Raw genomic sequence first — 16,109 nt, 5'->3', positions numbered from 1 at the left:
AATGTTTGAGCATTTGTTCAAATACTCACATTTGATAATGAACACAGAGTGAACAAGCGGGACCAGCTTAGCAGACCTGAAGGAGCAGAGACCTCAGACTGCAGGTGGGGAGCCCACGGGAAGCAAGGGCCTCATGCCAGGGCACCCTGGAAAGCCACAGGAGTTGGTAGAACATTGCGAAGTGGAGTGAGGCTGACAGTAAGTGTGGGTGAATTGTTAGACCCCCAGATCCTCTTCTTCTTGGAGCCCTGCCTGTCCAAATGGGTTCTGCCCAGCTTCTGGGGAGCCAGTCATAAAATTTGGATGGACCAGAGTGACTGTAGACTTGGGAACACCTTGCCCAGCACAGAGGGGAGTGGGGATGAGGGTGTGGGTGCCCTGACTGAAGACAGAGACCGGCTGCCAGGAGGGCGGCGCGCCGTGATCGTATAGTGGTTAGTACTCTGCGTTGTGAAGACAGAGACTGATGATTGGGGGATTATGTGAAAGTCTGCCCGTGGGATGCTCAGACCCCAACCCTTCCTTCCACAAGAGCCCCAAGCAGGGCATTGGAAAGTTCTTCTCAGGAAAAACTGACCAGCCTGAAAGAAAAGTTATTGAAGCTCAGACCACCAAAACTCAAATGACATCTAGGGACCCCCAGTGGAATAGCTGTGTCCCTGTCCCATCACCCCAAGGTGGGGCCCTGAGATAAGAAACCACCCAAGCCCGCAGAGCTTCCAACAGTGATGACTCACTATGGCATATGGAAGAAAAGCCAAGATCACCAGACACTTGATGAAAGAGTCCCCACATGAAAGATAGAGCAAAACAAACAGAAGAAAAGGAACGTAAAGAAACCAGAGTGAGGGGTGTCTGGGTGGCTCAGTTGTTAAGCGTCTGCCTTCGGCTCAGGTCATGATCCTAGGTTCCTGGGATCGAGCCCCGCATCGGGCTCCCTGCTCAGCGGGAAGCCTGCTTCTCCCTCTCCCACTCCCCCACTGTGTTTGCTCTCTCGCTGTGTCTCTCTCTGTCAAATAAATAAATAAAATCTTAAAAAAAAAAAAAAGAAAGAAAGAAAGAAAGAAAGAAAGAAACCAGAGTGGGTGGCAGGAGAGGCTTCTGATTTTCTAACCTCAAACAATTACATTCTGCCTACTAACAATGAGCATACATTACTTTAATTACTTAAAAATTTTTTTAAATGTCCCTGTTTTCTGTACACCTTCTGGATAGTAAGTACTGAGCCAGGCACTGGGGACCCTGAGATGAATTCACAGCCCCTGTCTCTGTGGAGTTTACAACCTGCAGGGTTAAGCACTGTTTTTTGCTGAGGTCATTTTTCCACATGCAAATCCCCCTGTGAGGTGCAACCCTCTGAGAATTCACACTTCTGCCTCTTGTAGGGAGCATCTTTGGTCCCAACCGCAGCCTCTGAGGCTTTTCTTATCTTCCCCCAAACTTGAAGTTGAGACTCCTTATCATTCAAGGATTTAAACATGTGTGCAATGGTGGTGGCCTTTAGCTTGGGACCTTGGGCCAGAACTTGCTGGTCCCTCTGAGATGGGTTTTACTCAGCCTCTGGGGAGCCAGGCAGTGAGGACTGACCAAAAAAAGCCCCTGTGGGAGCATCTCAGCCCTAAAAGGGTTTCCTCAGCTCCCACTCAGGGGCTGTGCTCAGGCTTCTAATTTGGGGGTTTCCACCCACTCCCTGTCCACTGACTAAGTGACTCTTAAGTGTCTGCTTCCTCTCCTGTGAGCTCCCCAAGATCATCATTGGATACTTTATCACATGGCCTGGGCTGGGCTGGGCAGATCCTGGCAGGACGCCCTTGTATACTTGTTTATAATTCTCAGTCTCAATTCTGGGCATTTGAGTTTTTCCTTTAAAAAAAAAACAAAACTGGGCGCCTGGGTGGCTCAGTTGGTTAAGCAACTGCCTTCGGCTCAGGTCATGATCCTGGAGTCCCGGGATCGAGTCCCGCATCGGGCTCCCTGCTCAGCGGGGAGCCTGCTTCTCCCTCTAACCCTCCCCCCTCTCATGTACTCTCTCTCTCTCTCTCTCTCGTTCTCACTCTCTCAAAATAAATAAATAAATCTTTAAAAAAAACTAACATGTCAAACCTCTGCGTATTTCATTCATCTTTTAAAGGACACAATCTCATATGTTTATTAATTGATTCTACAAGTTTAAGAAACTGGTAGGAACACTTAAATAGCAAATGTAATGAATTGTTGGAGGCTGAGAATAAAAAGCTGCCGGGGGCCCAGTCTACTTAGTGGTGTCACGCTTTATAGATCTTACCTCCAGAAGCCCCACCTGCGTCTCACATTAAAGTTTAGGAAAAAATCTCTTCACATACATTCCCTTCAGGGGGAGGGGAAAAGCAGCTATTTGGAAATATGCCTTGAGCATTGTCCATATAAAGGCTTGTCCTCTAAGGGAAGTTACTCTGCCAGAGCTTTATCTGAGCTTGGGAGAATCAGTGCACTCCAGCCCTTCTAGCCTTGTCTTAAGGGGATAAAACACAAAGGCTAAGAAATTCTTTTGAAGAGCAGAGCCCAGAGACTCAGGTCCACTAAAACCTGAGATTTAATCATAAGATTATAGAATGCTTCACCTCCCCAACAATTTACCCCCCCATCAACAAAGCTCCAGTATAATAACAGTAGATTCCAACTGAGAGAGATGCATGACACAGACTTTATGTAAGACGCAATTCTAAGGGAAATCCAAAGACAACAGGGGAGGCAGAAAAAACAACAAGGAAACTAAACTAATAGCCACATGAAACATGAAACTCAGGCCAGCTCCTTGCTTGATATTATGTTAAAAGCCTTATTATTTCAGTTTCTATTACCTCATACATCATCTCTAACTTTCAACAACAACAACAAAAAATGATAAGGCATAATAAAAAGCAAGAAAAGGGATGCCTGGGTGGCTCAGTCGGTTAAGCATCTGCCTTCGGCTCAGGTCATGATCCCGGGGTTCTGGGATCGAGTCCCGCATTGGGCTCCTTGCTCAGCAGGGAGCCTGCTTCTTCCTCTCCCTCTGCCCCTCCCCCTGCTTGTGCTCTCTCGCTCTCTCTGACAAATAAATAAATAAAATCCTAAAAAAAATAAAAATTAAAAGCAAGAAAAAACAGTTTGAAAAGAACCAAATTCAGATGGGACACAGATTTTGGAATGATCAGACATGGAAGTTCAAGTTAATATGATTAATATGTTAAACACTCTAATGAAAAAGTAGACAACATGCAAGAACAGGTACATAATGTAAGCAGGAGGTGGAAACTCTAAGAAGCAAAAGGAAATGCTAGAAATCGAAAACACTGTAACAGAAATGAAGAACGCTTTTTATAGGCTCATCAGTAGACTAGACACAGCCAAGAAAAGAATCAGTGAACTTGAAGATATGTCAATAGAAACTACCCAAACTGACAAATTAAGAGAAAAAAAGAATTCTAAGAAATGGAATAGAACACCCAAGAAATGTGGACCAATTACAAAAGATATACATGGAATGGGAATATCAGAAAGAGAAGAAAGAAAGGAGCAGAAGAAATATAAGTAATAGTGGCTGATAAATTTCCAAGTAATAGTGGCTGAAAAATTCCAAAATTAATGACAGACTCCAAACCACAGATTCAGCAAGCTCAGTGTACACCAAGCAGGATAAATATGGAAAAAAAAATACACCTAGGCATATCATATTCAAACTGTAAAGCATCAAAGACAAAGAGAAAATCTTGAAAGGATGAGAAGAAAAATACACCTTACTTTTAGAGGAAAAAGGATGAGAATTATATCAGACTTTTTTTAAGACTTTATTTAATTATTTGTCAGAGAGAGTAGCACAAGCAGGGGGAGTGGCAGACAGAGGGAGAAGCAGACTCCCTGCTGAGCAAGGAGCCCGATGCTGGACTCGATCCCAGGACCCTGGGACCATGACCTGAGCTGAAGGCAGACATCTAACTGACTGAGCCACCCAGGCGTCCCTATATCAGACTTACCGGAAACCATGCAAACAAGGGCACATGGGAATTGGGAATATTGTTATAAGGTGCCTGCACTACTCATGAAGTGGTATAGAGTTAGCTGAAACTGGACTAATGTTAGTTGTAAGTGTATATTGCAAATACTAGGAAAACCACTAAAAAATGTTTGAAGTACACCTGATAAGTTGAAAGAAAAGAGAAAATGCAATCTTATGACATGTTCATTAAAAAAAAAAAGTGTGACTAATAGAAAACAGTGACAAACATGGTAGATATTAATCCAACTATATCAATAATAATTTTAAATGTGAATGGTCTAGGGACACCTGGGTGGCTCAGTGGGTTAAGCGTCTGACTCTTGATTTTGGCTCAGGTCATGGTCTCAGGGTCCTGGGATTGAGCCCCGGGTCAGAGTCCATGCTCAGCAGGGAATCTGGTTGAGGATTCTCTCTCCCTCTCCCTCTGCCCCTCTCCCTACTTGCTCGCACGCACGCTCTCTGTCTCTCTTTCAAATAAATCTTTAAAAAAATAAAATAAATGTGAATGGTCTAATTAATACAAATCAAACGATATAGACTGTTAGCATGGATTAAAAACCAAGGCCCATCTATGTTATTTATAAGAAATCCACTTTAAATATAAAGACACAGATTAAAAGTAAAAGGATGGAGAAAGATACTGATGAGCTGATACTAATCAAAAGAAATATGAAGTAGATGTTAATTTCAGAAAGCAGACTTCAGAATAAGAAAAATGATCAGAGATAAAGAGGGACATTACGTAATGATAAAAGTGTCAGTTCTCCAAGAATACACAGCAACCTTTAATGTATATACACCTAAAAACAGGGCATCAAAATATGTGAGGCAACAACTGAAACCTTCAAGGAGAAACAGACAAATTCACTCTTACAGTTGGAGACTTCAACATCCCATCAAGTACTAATCCCATTCATGAGGGATTCCACCCTCCTTTCCAAAGTCTTCATTAATTAACCTCCCAAAAGCTCCATCATATTGGAGGTTAGGATTTCAACACATGAACTCGGGAGAAAAGGGACACAAACATTCAGTCCATAATATCAGGATAAATACATAGGCGTGGAATTACGGGATCATTGAGTAGATATGTGTTTAACTTTATAAGAAAACTCCAAACAGATTTTCAAAGTAGTTGTACCATTTTAAACATCCAAGAGCAATGTGTGAGAGTTCCAATTATGCCAAATGTTTGCCAACATGTGTTGTTGGCAGTTTAAAAAATTTTAAATATTCTGGTGGGAGTGTAGTGACAGCTGACTGTGATTTTTATTTTTTCCTGCTGAGTAATGATGTTGAGCACTTTCTCATGTGTTTACTATCCATTTGTATGTCTTCCTCGGTAAAGTGTCTGTTTGAGTCTGTCATCCACATTTTTATTGAGTTGTTTGGTGTTGTTAGTGAGTTATGGGAGTTCTTAATATATTCTGGATAGAAGTCCATGTTCAGATATATGTATTGTGACTGTTTTATACCAATTTGTGGTTTGGTTTATTCTTTTCTTAGTTGAGTCTTTTGATGGACAGTGGTCTTTAATTTTTAGTAAGTCATATTTAATTCTAATACTTCATAAAAGAAGAATTTCTTCTCTGGTTAATGGTTTTTTATGTACTATGTAGGAGACCTTATGACATATGTGTGTGGGTCTATTTCAGAACTCTGTTCTGTTTCGCTGGGTAACTTTTTTTGACCTGTCTTCAAATCCATAGGCTTCCACAGCTATTGACGTCTCCTATGCTAGATGAAAAATTTAACTTTGCTACTTCCCAGCTTTTGTCAAAGTAAATTGTTATATAAAAACCTCAGTTCATAATGATGCAGTCTTTATTATATATAATTGTAAGAATTATCTTTATCTCATTTTTCTGGAGTTTTGCATCATGCGAATCACAATTACTTAGCTTATATAATGTTATTTAGTTCTACTGATTTAATCGTTCTTTGCCCTTTCTTTTATAACTTCATTTTTTTGAGTTCTTCATTATGATTCGTTTTTCAGCCGGCAGGGATATTTCCTAAAGAAAGATTTTTCAAAAAGGTTATCAGTTATCAATGTACTTTCTGCCTTTCAGCTCCAAATCCCCCCTTCATAGATGCCTGAACAGCTCTCCCTTGCCCGCTTGTACACGTCGGGCGTCGTCAGTAGAGGGCGCTAGAGGGACAGGGCGGGTGGGGAAAGGACACTTCTGCTCCTGGTTCCGTTGCACTTCCCGTCCAGCTTGCTCCCGGACTGGCTTGCTGGGAAGGTGCTATGTAGGGCGAGGTCACTGTACACACCATAACAGGGCACTCCAACAAGCCAGTTGGAGAAGGTGCTGTCAGTGTCACAAAAACTATGTCCTTCCTGACTTCTGCCCCTGCGCCAGTGGGCGCATTGTTCTCTTATAACCTGTTGGCGGGAATCACAGTCCTGTTTCCCTGGATGAGGTCCTTCACACACTCCCTTAGCTACCCTCGCTGCCACTGCCTGTCCAGGCCCTGATCACCTAGCCTAGGCTGGTGGCTTCTCCTGGGGACGTTATCTTTCATCACTCCGTTTGGTCCAGCTTAAGTTTCACCTCCCAGGAAACTTCCCCACCAGCTCGACTCAGTGTTTCTCCCTATTCTGTCCTCTCCTACTATCTGTGCTGGTCTTAAGTCATTTTCCTAAGTCTGTTCTGCCATATAACTCATCATCTCTGCCAACCTGCTGAAACCTGGTCCAGATTAGCGGAGGAAACGCACGTATTTGCATGGAAATGGCGCCCTCTGTTGGTAAATGTGTATAATGACTGTTTTTTTTTTTTTTTTCATCAACGGCGTAAGGACCTTCACTCAGGGCCCAAAGCAGAGAGAACCAGCGATAGTCAAGAAAATTCAGCTGCCCCTCTCTGCTCATCCCATTCCCTTAGCAGGTGAAATTCAGCACACTGACCAACCCACTAGATTTCCACCCCTTACTATCACACTAGGAGGTTTCTGATACTCACGTCTCCTGGATAACAATCTCTAACATTTATTGAACACTTGCTGTATACCAGGCATGGGACTAACTTCTTTCTCTACATTATATCATTTTATTTTCACAGAAATTTTATGAGGTAGACACTTGGGTCAGGTTTCCTAAAAGCAGATTTCAGCTCATGTGATCTACTGAGGAAAAACCTTCAGGAGAAAAAGAAAGCAGGATAAGGCAGATGATGGAACTAAGCAAGGTTGTGGCCTCAGCTGTGGTCCAGCATCAGCTTGATTCTGTGGGGAACTCTGGAGCATAGATTGCATCAGAGATAATCCTATCTTAAGGTAAGGGGGGCTGGTCTTTCCTACCCCTGTGTCAGGCAGTCATTGGCTGCAGGCTCCCAAGCAAGGCAGCATCCATTAAGCCAAGGGAATTCTCTGGAAAGGGAATAGCTATGAACTGTTAGCACCAGTCCTCATACAGCTGGAGGGTGAGTGCACCAACCCAGGAAAGAGGATCTGGTTGGGTACAAAGTGTCAACAGTAGTATTTTTATTTCCACTATTCAAATGTGGAATCATGATCTTTCACATTTGTAAATGCTTTACGAAATCTGGAGTGTTTTCATACTTAGCATCTCATTCAGTGTTGCAGTAAACTTGAGAGGTAGTGATTATAATTCCCATCATAGGAACCAGGAAAGAGACTTCCTCAAGATCACCCAGCCAGTTAAATGTCCTCTCTGTTTGTGAGTAGCATCTTCTCAGACATACAGCCAGCTCTTGTGGGTCCTACTTCAGACTCTCCTTGGTGATGTGGAGGTTTGGTGGTTTATGGTAAGATCTTAAAGCCCTTTTAACTCAGACTAAGTACTAACGCCCCTTCTGAGATTGGGTAAGAGAAAATATACCTTCTTACCAAAAGGGGGCCATGCCTTGCCTATGTGAAATCGTCCTGGGCTTACAAAGCTCCTGCGAAATTCCCCAATGGAAAGAGAATGCTCCTGGGGCATTGCTCACCTGTTTTAGCAGGTCTCCTTAGCAAAGTTTCCTTAGAGGTATCCCAAGTGACCAGAGTCTGTCAGACAAGCCTGGGGTGGGGGTGAGGGGCTACATGAATGCCCCTGTCACAGGAGGAGGCTGTGTGCCAAGTCCAGTGGCAGAAGGATGGAGTTTCCTGGATCTTAGGGGAAATGTTCTCTCCACCACCCTCTCGGGTCCTGGGCTTTGAACCCAAGGTGCATCTGGATTCATCAAGGGTCCCTGGGCTGTCCTCGAATAAATGAGCATGAAGAGTTACATTAGACAACCCTTTCTCCAACAGTGGGAGCGCATATAGGGGCCCCACAAACATCATATTGTAGCGGGAAAGCATGGTTTAAGATCTCATTGAGGGGCGCCTGGGTGGCTCAGTCGGTTCAAGAGCTGACTCTTGATTTTGGCTCAGGTCATGATCTGGGGGTCGTGGGATCGAGCCCTGCACCGGGTTCTGCGCTGAGCATGGAGCCTGCTTGGGATTCTCTCTCTCCCTCTCCCTCTGCCCCCCACCCCTGCTCTCTCTCGCTCTCTCTCTAATTAAAAAAAAAAAAATCTCACTGACAGGTTCAAATTCCCCACTCCATCACTTACTAAGTATCTCAGCATGAGGTACAAATGAAGGTAACAGAAAGCCCACAACAATGTGGCTTTAACAGGTAGATGTTTATTTCCCTCCCACGTAAAAGCCTATAGGTAGGAGTCCGGGGCTGCTACCATGTCCCAGTCTCCTTTCAGCTCTCTCTCCTGCTGTTCCTAGTGGGTGGCCCTCCTCTTCATGGTTCTAGGTGGCACCCACCTACCAAACAGCAAAACAGAAGAAGGAACAAAGAGGAAGGGACAGAAAGCCTAAGCACAAACTGTGCCTCATGGAAGTTTCCTAGAAACTGCCACAAGACACTCCATTTACTTCTTATTGGTCACAACTCAGTCACATGACCACACCTAGCCACACAGGAGGCTGGGAAATGTAGTCTTCTTTCTAGGCAGCTCTGTTTCCGTAACTGAGATAAAGTAGTAGACAATTATTGGGGAACTACTAATAGCTTCTACTACAGTAGGTGTGTGATCTTGGGCAAGTCTCATGACCTCTCCAAGCATGGAGATAATGCTATCTTACCATATATACATTGTTGTATTGCCTGAAACCTCCCATGCAAATCATCTAGCCCAGAGCCTGGAACAAACACACCATGCACAACCGACCTTTTTGTTCCTTTCTGATTCCAGGATTCTGGACTGTGCACTGATAGCTCTCATCCTCTCAGATGTGGCCAGAGCCACTGCAGCCAGTTTCTGAGTCCTCTCCCAACCAAATTCCCACAGTCAGCCTGAAATTTCCCAGGGCTTCTGCCTTGGGCCTCAGAGTACTAGAGTAAAGCCATAGTGACTTGCTTTGTCCCCCCGGCCAACAACCCTGGAATCTGTGAAAAGCGATTCTCCCCAGCCACCTTTCTTCATCAGATAGCAATTTTGCACAAGAGAACACCTGCCCCAGTCCCTCACTGGAGCCTCAGACTCTTGTCCTGGTGCTGGTGGCTGAAGCCCAGGGAAGATGTCAGATGCGCAAAAGCCTGTATAAAAGGCTGAGACGGCTCCGCCGAAGAGGTCTGTCCTGCTGTGCATGAGCAGGGACCTCACACATGTCAGACTCTTCTATCAGAAAACTCCCGAAGGCTGAGAGAGTGTTAACCACCAACCCCTGACCCCCAAGTTTAGAGGGTAACCCAAAGCAAGTGACCACAAGTAATAGCATTTCTTTCAGTCTGCTCTTTCTTCTTTATGCCTTCAGACTTTACGTTTTGCTGGCTTACTTCAAGATACATTTCCCTAAACTTTTCTAGCAAAATTAACACTCCAGCAAGATATTCCACGTTTATCCTTTAGCTTCCCCTGTCCTTGGCCCAGTGTACATGCTCCTTGGAGTCACTGCATTAGCCCCTTTCATTCCTGCCCCCACCTCATGCCATACAAGCCATGGCTCATTGGCCTTTGAACAACACGGGTTTGAATTGCATGGGTCCACTTATATACAGATTTCTGCTGATGAATACAGTCTGGTACTATAAATGTATTTTCTCTTCCTTATCACTTTTGTGATAACATTTTCTTTTCTCTAGCTTGCTTTGTTGTAAGAATATAGTATATAACACATACCACAAACAGAATCATTGTTAATCGACTGTCTAGGTTATCAGTAAGACTTCTGGGCCACAGTAGTAGGCTCTTAGTAGTTAAGTTTTGGGGAGTCAAACATTATACTTGAACTTCCGACTGTGTGGGGAGGTTGACATCCCTAGCCCCCAAGCTGTTCAAGGGTCCACTGTATTATCCTCGCTGACATATTTGCAAACTGAGATTATTCCGAGAAGTAATGCAGATTGCCCAAGGTAACACAGAGAGTAACAGGCTGAACTGGGATTTGGATCCCAGTCTATCTGATTCCAAATCCTTGTCCTGTTGTTATTATGCTACAGTAAGTAGGGGTTACCGGGGGCCCAGTAATGGAATCTGTTGCTAAGGGATCTTGGTCACAGGGGGCAGTGGGTGAGGAGGGACGGCCATGAAAGAAGGCCTCTCCCAGGTGAGGAGACTGAGCTTTGGGGACTGTGGGTCATTGACCCCAGTAGTTAGCACCAAATCAACCTAGCAAGATGCCCAGAGGCTGGAGAGGTGCCATGGCTAATAGCATGGGGTCAGCTTGGGGCTTCCTTGCACGCTCCTCATATTGCCCTGGCCTCCAGGGCAGAGAGCCAGGACCCCGTAGGAGCGAGAGCCCCTTGGATCCTGAGCCAGCAACTCTGAAAAGAGAAAGCTCCCTTGTGAGCTGCAGTCAGTCATTAGTCCAGGGGTGTCCAGGACAAGTGACACCAAGATGGCCTGGGCCCAAAAAAGGCAGGACAGGGACACTGTCTCAACCTGTATGTTCTCTAGAAGACAGAAGAAGGGCCCTTGCTAGAAGGACAAGCGAGGGCCCGAGGGCCCCCTTATCATCATGGAGATGCTGAGTGTGGAGGAGAGGATGCTACAGGAGACTCCTGACGTGGCAGGAACGATGTAGGCCTGGCTCCCCGCCAGAGACGCCCACCTGGCCTCAGCCTCAGGAGCCCCCAACTTCACCTCCCTGCTTGAGGATGTGACTTCTTGGTAGTTCCATCTGGCCTGCCCTTCCCATGACTGAGAGCTCCCCCCAAGGGAGGGCCATGGCGGGCTCCTTCTCCTGGACCCCCAGTTCCTACACCAGGACCCCCTACATGCTAGGCACTTACTCCACAGCGGTGGGTGCCTTGTCCCACAGCCCCTGTCCGACCGCGTCTCTGTTGAAACATCAGCGATTTCTTCGGCCTAGACACTCACCGAGTGGGCCCAGAATGCAGAAATGGCTCCTCGTCCTCCCCTAAAGAAGGTTTCCGCGTCACACAGCCACCACAGAATATGAAGGGCTGTTGTTCAGACAGGTCGCCTGTAGCTCGATGGGGTCAGTGGTGTGGCGTTAGCCACTGTCCAGCCAGGGAGAATGTGGTAAGGAGGCCTTGGCCGCTGGAGATGAGAAGACACTGTGAGGTCTCCCTGCCAGGTTAGGTGGGCCTAGTGACACTCAATGGGCCCGTCTGCCTCCTCGCTGGTTCCCAAGTAGGAAGCTCCAGCTTGCTGTGTTATCTGGGGAGAGTCACTTGAACTCTCTGAGCCTCATCTTTCCTTCCACACCCCAGGGAGGTGAATCCCGCCTTTGGGAGAATGAATGGAGGTAAGTCCATCTGGTTCCTTGGAAGAAAAGGAGAGGAAGATGGGAACTCTTCTAGCTTACTAGTCTCAGTATCCCCACAAAACCCAGGACAGACGTGTTTTCCTGGGTGTATTTGGGATCGTCCAACCTGGTGTGTGTGTGTCCAGACTCACCAGCAGGGGGCGCTGGGCCTCTGTTTTGGTCTGGGAGCTGGGCACATCTCAACAGGTGTTGCCCCAGGCAAGGTGTGTCTGGCAGCCCTGAAAAGGCACCTGGTCCCCAGAGCTCTAAAATAGCTGATTGTGTTTATTTAAAGCCAGTCACCATTTCTCACTGTCTGACTTCCTCTGGGTGTGTGTGTCGGTGGAAGTGCTTGAGTGCAAAGATCTTGACTGGCTGAGTGTGGGGGAAATGCCTGAGTGGGCCTCCGGGCTTTGTCCTGAGTGGGAGGAAGGGGCTTCTCCTGTTCAGCCATGTCCTGGGTTCCAGGCAGTGGCCAGGCAGCACGTCTCCTACAATTGGAGAGGGAGCCCCCCCTAGTGCTGGACAAGAGTACAGAACCACTGGCCTCTGTGTTAAGTCCAGAAAGGAGTCACTCTGTAGGCCCTGCAATGGGAAGGACCCACTTGAGTGGCCTCCAGAGGAAGCCCCTGGAGGCAGCCCCCCCACCCCACCCCCCCCACACACCCCAACCCTTGCTCCTGCTCTCCAGTCAGTTGGGCCCAGGATGAAGGAAGTCTCCCTTGCTTTCTGGCCAGAGGAAAGGGGCAAGTGGTTGCAAAACAGCTCTTAGGTTCCTGCACAGGAAGGCAAAACAAAACAAAACAAAGCAAAACACAAAATGAAAAGCTCAGCGAGATCACTGTCTTACCGCAAGGGAAGTAATTGCTCAAGTCAAATCAGCCAACCCGGGCTCTGTCACCTGCTAAGCCCCCGGGAGTGGACCCTGCCCAGGCGGGCCAGCCTGTTGGGGGCAGGAGAAGAAGCAGGGCCTCTGCCCCGGAGCTCCTGCCTGAGCGGGAATGCTGTCCGCCCCTCAGGGAACTGCAGGAGAGAGCAGCTTGCAGGATGATAGTCTACCAAGGACAAGTCAGGCTGTTTCGAGAAAGGCCCGAGGCCATATGGGGGCAGAGAAGGTGAACTCAACCTGCCAAGTAGACAAAGTGCTAAGGCCCTTCCCACTGCCCAGTCAGCAGCCGGCTCTCCTCTCGCTTCCTGACTCCTCAGAGTGTCCCCTTTTAAACACTCACTGAAGGGCCACTGTGTGACCATCCTCCCCAAGTTGGAGGCAGGGATAAGGAGCTTACAGAACAAGGTGGGTGCTAGACAATCACGACAGAGTGACAGGCCCTGAAGAAGCCTCCTGACGGGAAAGGTACCCAGGAGGGCCAGCTACAAGGAAACCTGGAGGAAGCAGCGACGTTGTCTAGGCAGGTGACAGGGACAAGGCCCCACTGTGATTCCTGTCCTGGAGGGACGTGGGACCAGTGTGATGACTCGGGGCAGACCACAAAGCACTTTAGTTTCCTGAGTTACTTTACATACCTTTATTCTGTGAGGTAGATCAGAAAACGAAGCTAGGATAAGTTAAGTAACTTACCTCAAAAAAAAAAAAAAAAAAAAGCTAAGTAAATGCCTCAGGATACATCCGAGAGATCTCTGATTGCACACCCCAAGCCTTGACTGGGTCTTTAGGTAGCTCCTGACCCCCCAACCGCCACCCCCACAGCCTGAGGCATGACCTTGGTGAAAAAAACAGGGCCTGACTTAGCTTGACAGGTCTAGAACTTGTTTCTGTTTTATTTCTCAGGTGCGGGATTTGGGGAACGTCAGGAGGCCTGGCTCACATCCCCAGACACACAGGAGGGGGATGGGCAAAGAGAATGCCAGTGTGTCCATTCACAGGGGAGCAAGAGTTTTTGTCAGTAAGGCTGGTGCTGCAATTGGCGGGAGCCACCCCTTCCCCTCTGGTGGTGCCCATGAGCGCAGGACCAGAACAAAGGGAGCTAGCCCACCAGCGTGAAGGACTTCCGGTCAGCCAGGCCCAGAGACAGAGACATGCGACAGGCTGAGAAGCATCAAACGGTGGCTCTGGAGCTGACCTGGGTTGCAATCTTAGTGCTACCTGTTCCTGACTGTGTGTCCCTGGCAGGTTACTTAAGCCTGAGCTTCTTCGTCTGCTCGATGTAGGTAATCATAGAACAATCCAGAATAGCTGGGTTAGCTTCCCTGTCCCTGCAGAAGGTGTATTTACAGCCGTCCCCACCGCTGGATCCACTCACACACTGTGGCTACCCCATGCCCTCCTCTTACGTGGGGGCCCTCCAGTCAGGCGTCTGAACAATTTGCTGGGCTGCAGCTTCATCTAGAGATGTTCTGCTCCTGAGGATGCTCTCCACTCAACTTGTTGGGGACATGCTCTGTTTTTCTGGGAGATCTGAAGATGCTGTACCTCACTTCCCTCAACCGTATGGCCTCCCTGGAGAGGTCATTTTCCAAGGACACTGGCTTCCAAGTCCGGGACCCTCATGATGCTACCGTCTGGGACCTTAGCTATGTGACTCCCCGTTGTGGGACCCCAGCTTCCTGGCCCCTCCGTTGGGGCACACACACACACACACCCCCCACAGGGCTGTTGGGAGGATCGGACTCAGGCCGTCAGGTGTCTGATGTCAGGTGTCTGACCCTGAGCAGCGTGTGGACAGGACTCCACAAATGGTAACTGTTTTGTTATCGTAGTGATGTGGGTTTTATGTGTCAAGTTCAGAGATGTTATTTACATAACTACGGCATAACTAGGGTGTACGATGACAAGAGCTCATAAACGGATGGCTGTGATGGCCCAAGGGTGGGAAAGACCAGCATCACAAACAGCGCGATATGGGAGGCTTCCTACAGGGGTTGGACCCAGGTCTGCTTGCACCTCTGCCCGCCTGGGCCCTCCCTCAAATCCTGCTGGCCCGCCTTTCCGAGTGTCCACTCCGGGCGCTCCAGATATGGGAGCTGGGGAATGGGAGAGGGGGAGGACGCCCTGCAGAGTGGTCTGCTCCTTGACCCCCCCAGGGTGCTTCTTGCCTGGAGACCTGAGGGCCCCTGAGGAGTCTGGAGATTTGGGTAGGTAGGAAAGAGGCTGTGGGTAGTTTGGTTAGGCAGGGGGACCCAGGCCTTCCTAAAGAGCCTTTTTTCTCCTCTCCAGCCGCTACCCCTACCCCACATTCTATACACAAACCCCTGAGGGAGACAGGCAGTCCTAGGCAGGTCTTTCTGGGGACACCCGATTCAGTCACACTCTCTAAGAAACCACACTCAGACTAGCTCCCCATCCCTGCTGCGGTTTGGAGCCTGCTGGGCCCAGGGAAGCGTACACCAGCCTGGAGCACATGGGACAGAGCTTACAAAATTCCTCCAATGCTGTCACCATAATCCCTGCTCACAGCAGTCCTCTGGGGTGAGCAGAGCAGAGCAGATGTTTGGCTCTTGTTTTTTTGCATTCAGAAACTTTTATTAATAGTCCCTAAACCACAAGAATCAGATGGGTTTTTTGAAGGGTGCTAAATGCGTAATGATTTCTATCTTGAGCATTTAATGAAAATTCTGCTGAATTCTGGATTGTATTCCACCATCTCAGTTTGCTAAGGCTGTGAGTTTTACTGCCGTCTTTATTTTCCCAGGTGCAGGGGAAGGGCAGTCCATACCATGGTGGGGACCCTGCACGTAAACATTTGGGCAACCTAAAGATTTGCCCCACACCAGCCTCAACACATACACAACCGCCTTTCAACCCAAAGTCAGTGCAAAAGAGGAACTGGAACTCAAGGTTCAAGTCCAAGTGGATGATCCTATTCAGATATTGAAGTCCCCCATTCTTGAATAAAAGCTTTCACTGCGCCTCAGCAGGATGTCAGGGACGCTGGTGATGCAAGGAGCCAGCAAAGAAATGTGGCAAAAGGCATAGGATCTAGAGCCAGACTGCCTGGCCTGAATCCCGGGGAAGGTAGTGCCTTGGACCAGTTAGCTAACTTCTTCGTGTCTCAGCTTCATCATCTGTAAAAGGGGACAGCAGAGTTTTTTAAAATTAAAAAAAATTTTTATTGAGGTGTAATCGACATATAACATATTAATGTCAGGTGTATGACATAATGATTTTGATATTTGTATATACTGCAAAATGATCAGCACAATAAATCTAGTTAACATCTGTCACCATATATAGTTGCAAAGAAATTATTTTTCCTGTAATGAGGGCTCTTAAGATCCACTCTCTCAGCAGCTTTCAAATATGCCACACAGTGTCCCTAGCTGTTGTCCCCATGCTGTACCCCCATCTCCATAGCTTATTTAGTGTGTAACTGGAAGCACTTTCTGACTCCCTTCATCCATTTCGCCCACCCCC

Source organism: Eumetopias jubatus, unplaced genomic scaffold (genome assembly GCF_037043125.1).
Source record: "Eumetopias jubatus isolate StellerSeaLion01/CBP00866 unplaced genomic scaffold, mEumJub1_p1.0 scaffold_12, whole genome shotgun sequence".
Lineage (NCBI taxonomy): Eukaryota > Metazoa > Chordata > Mammalia > Carnivora > Otariidae > Eumetopias > Eumetopias jubatus.
The sequence above is the reverse complement of the archived record's forward strand: the minus strand, read 5'-3'. Positions refer to the sequence as shown.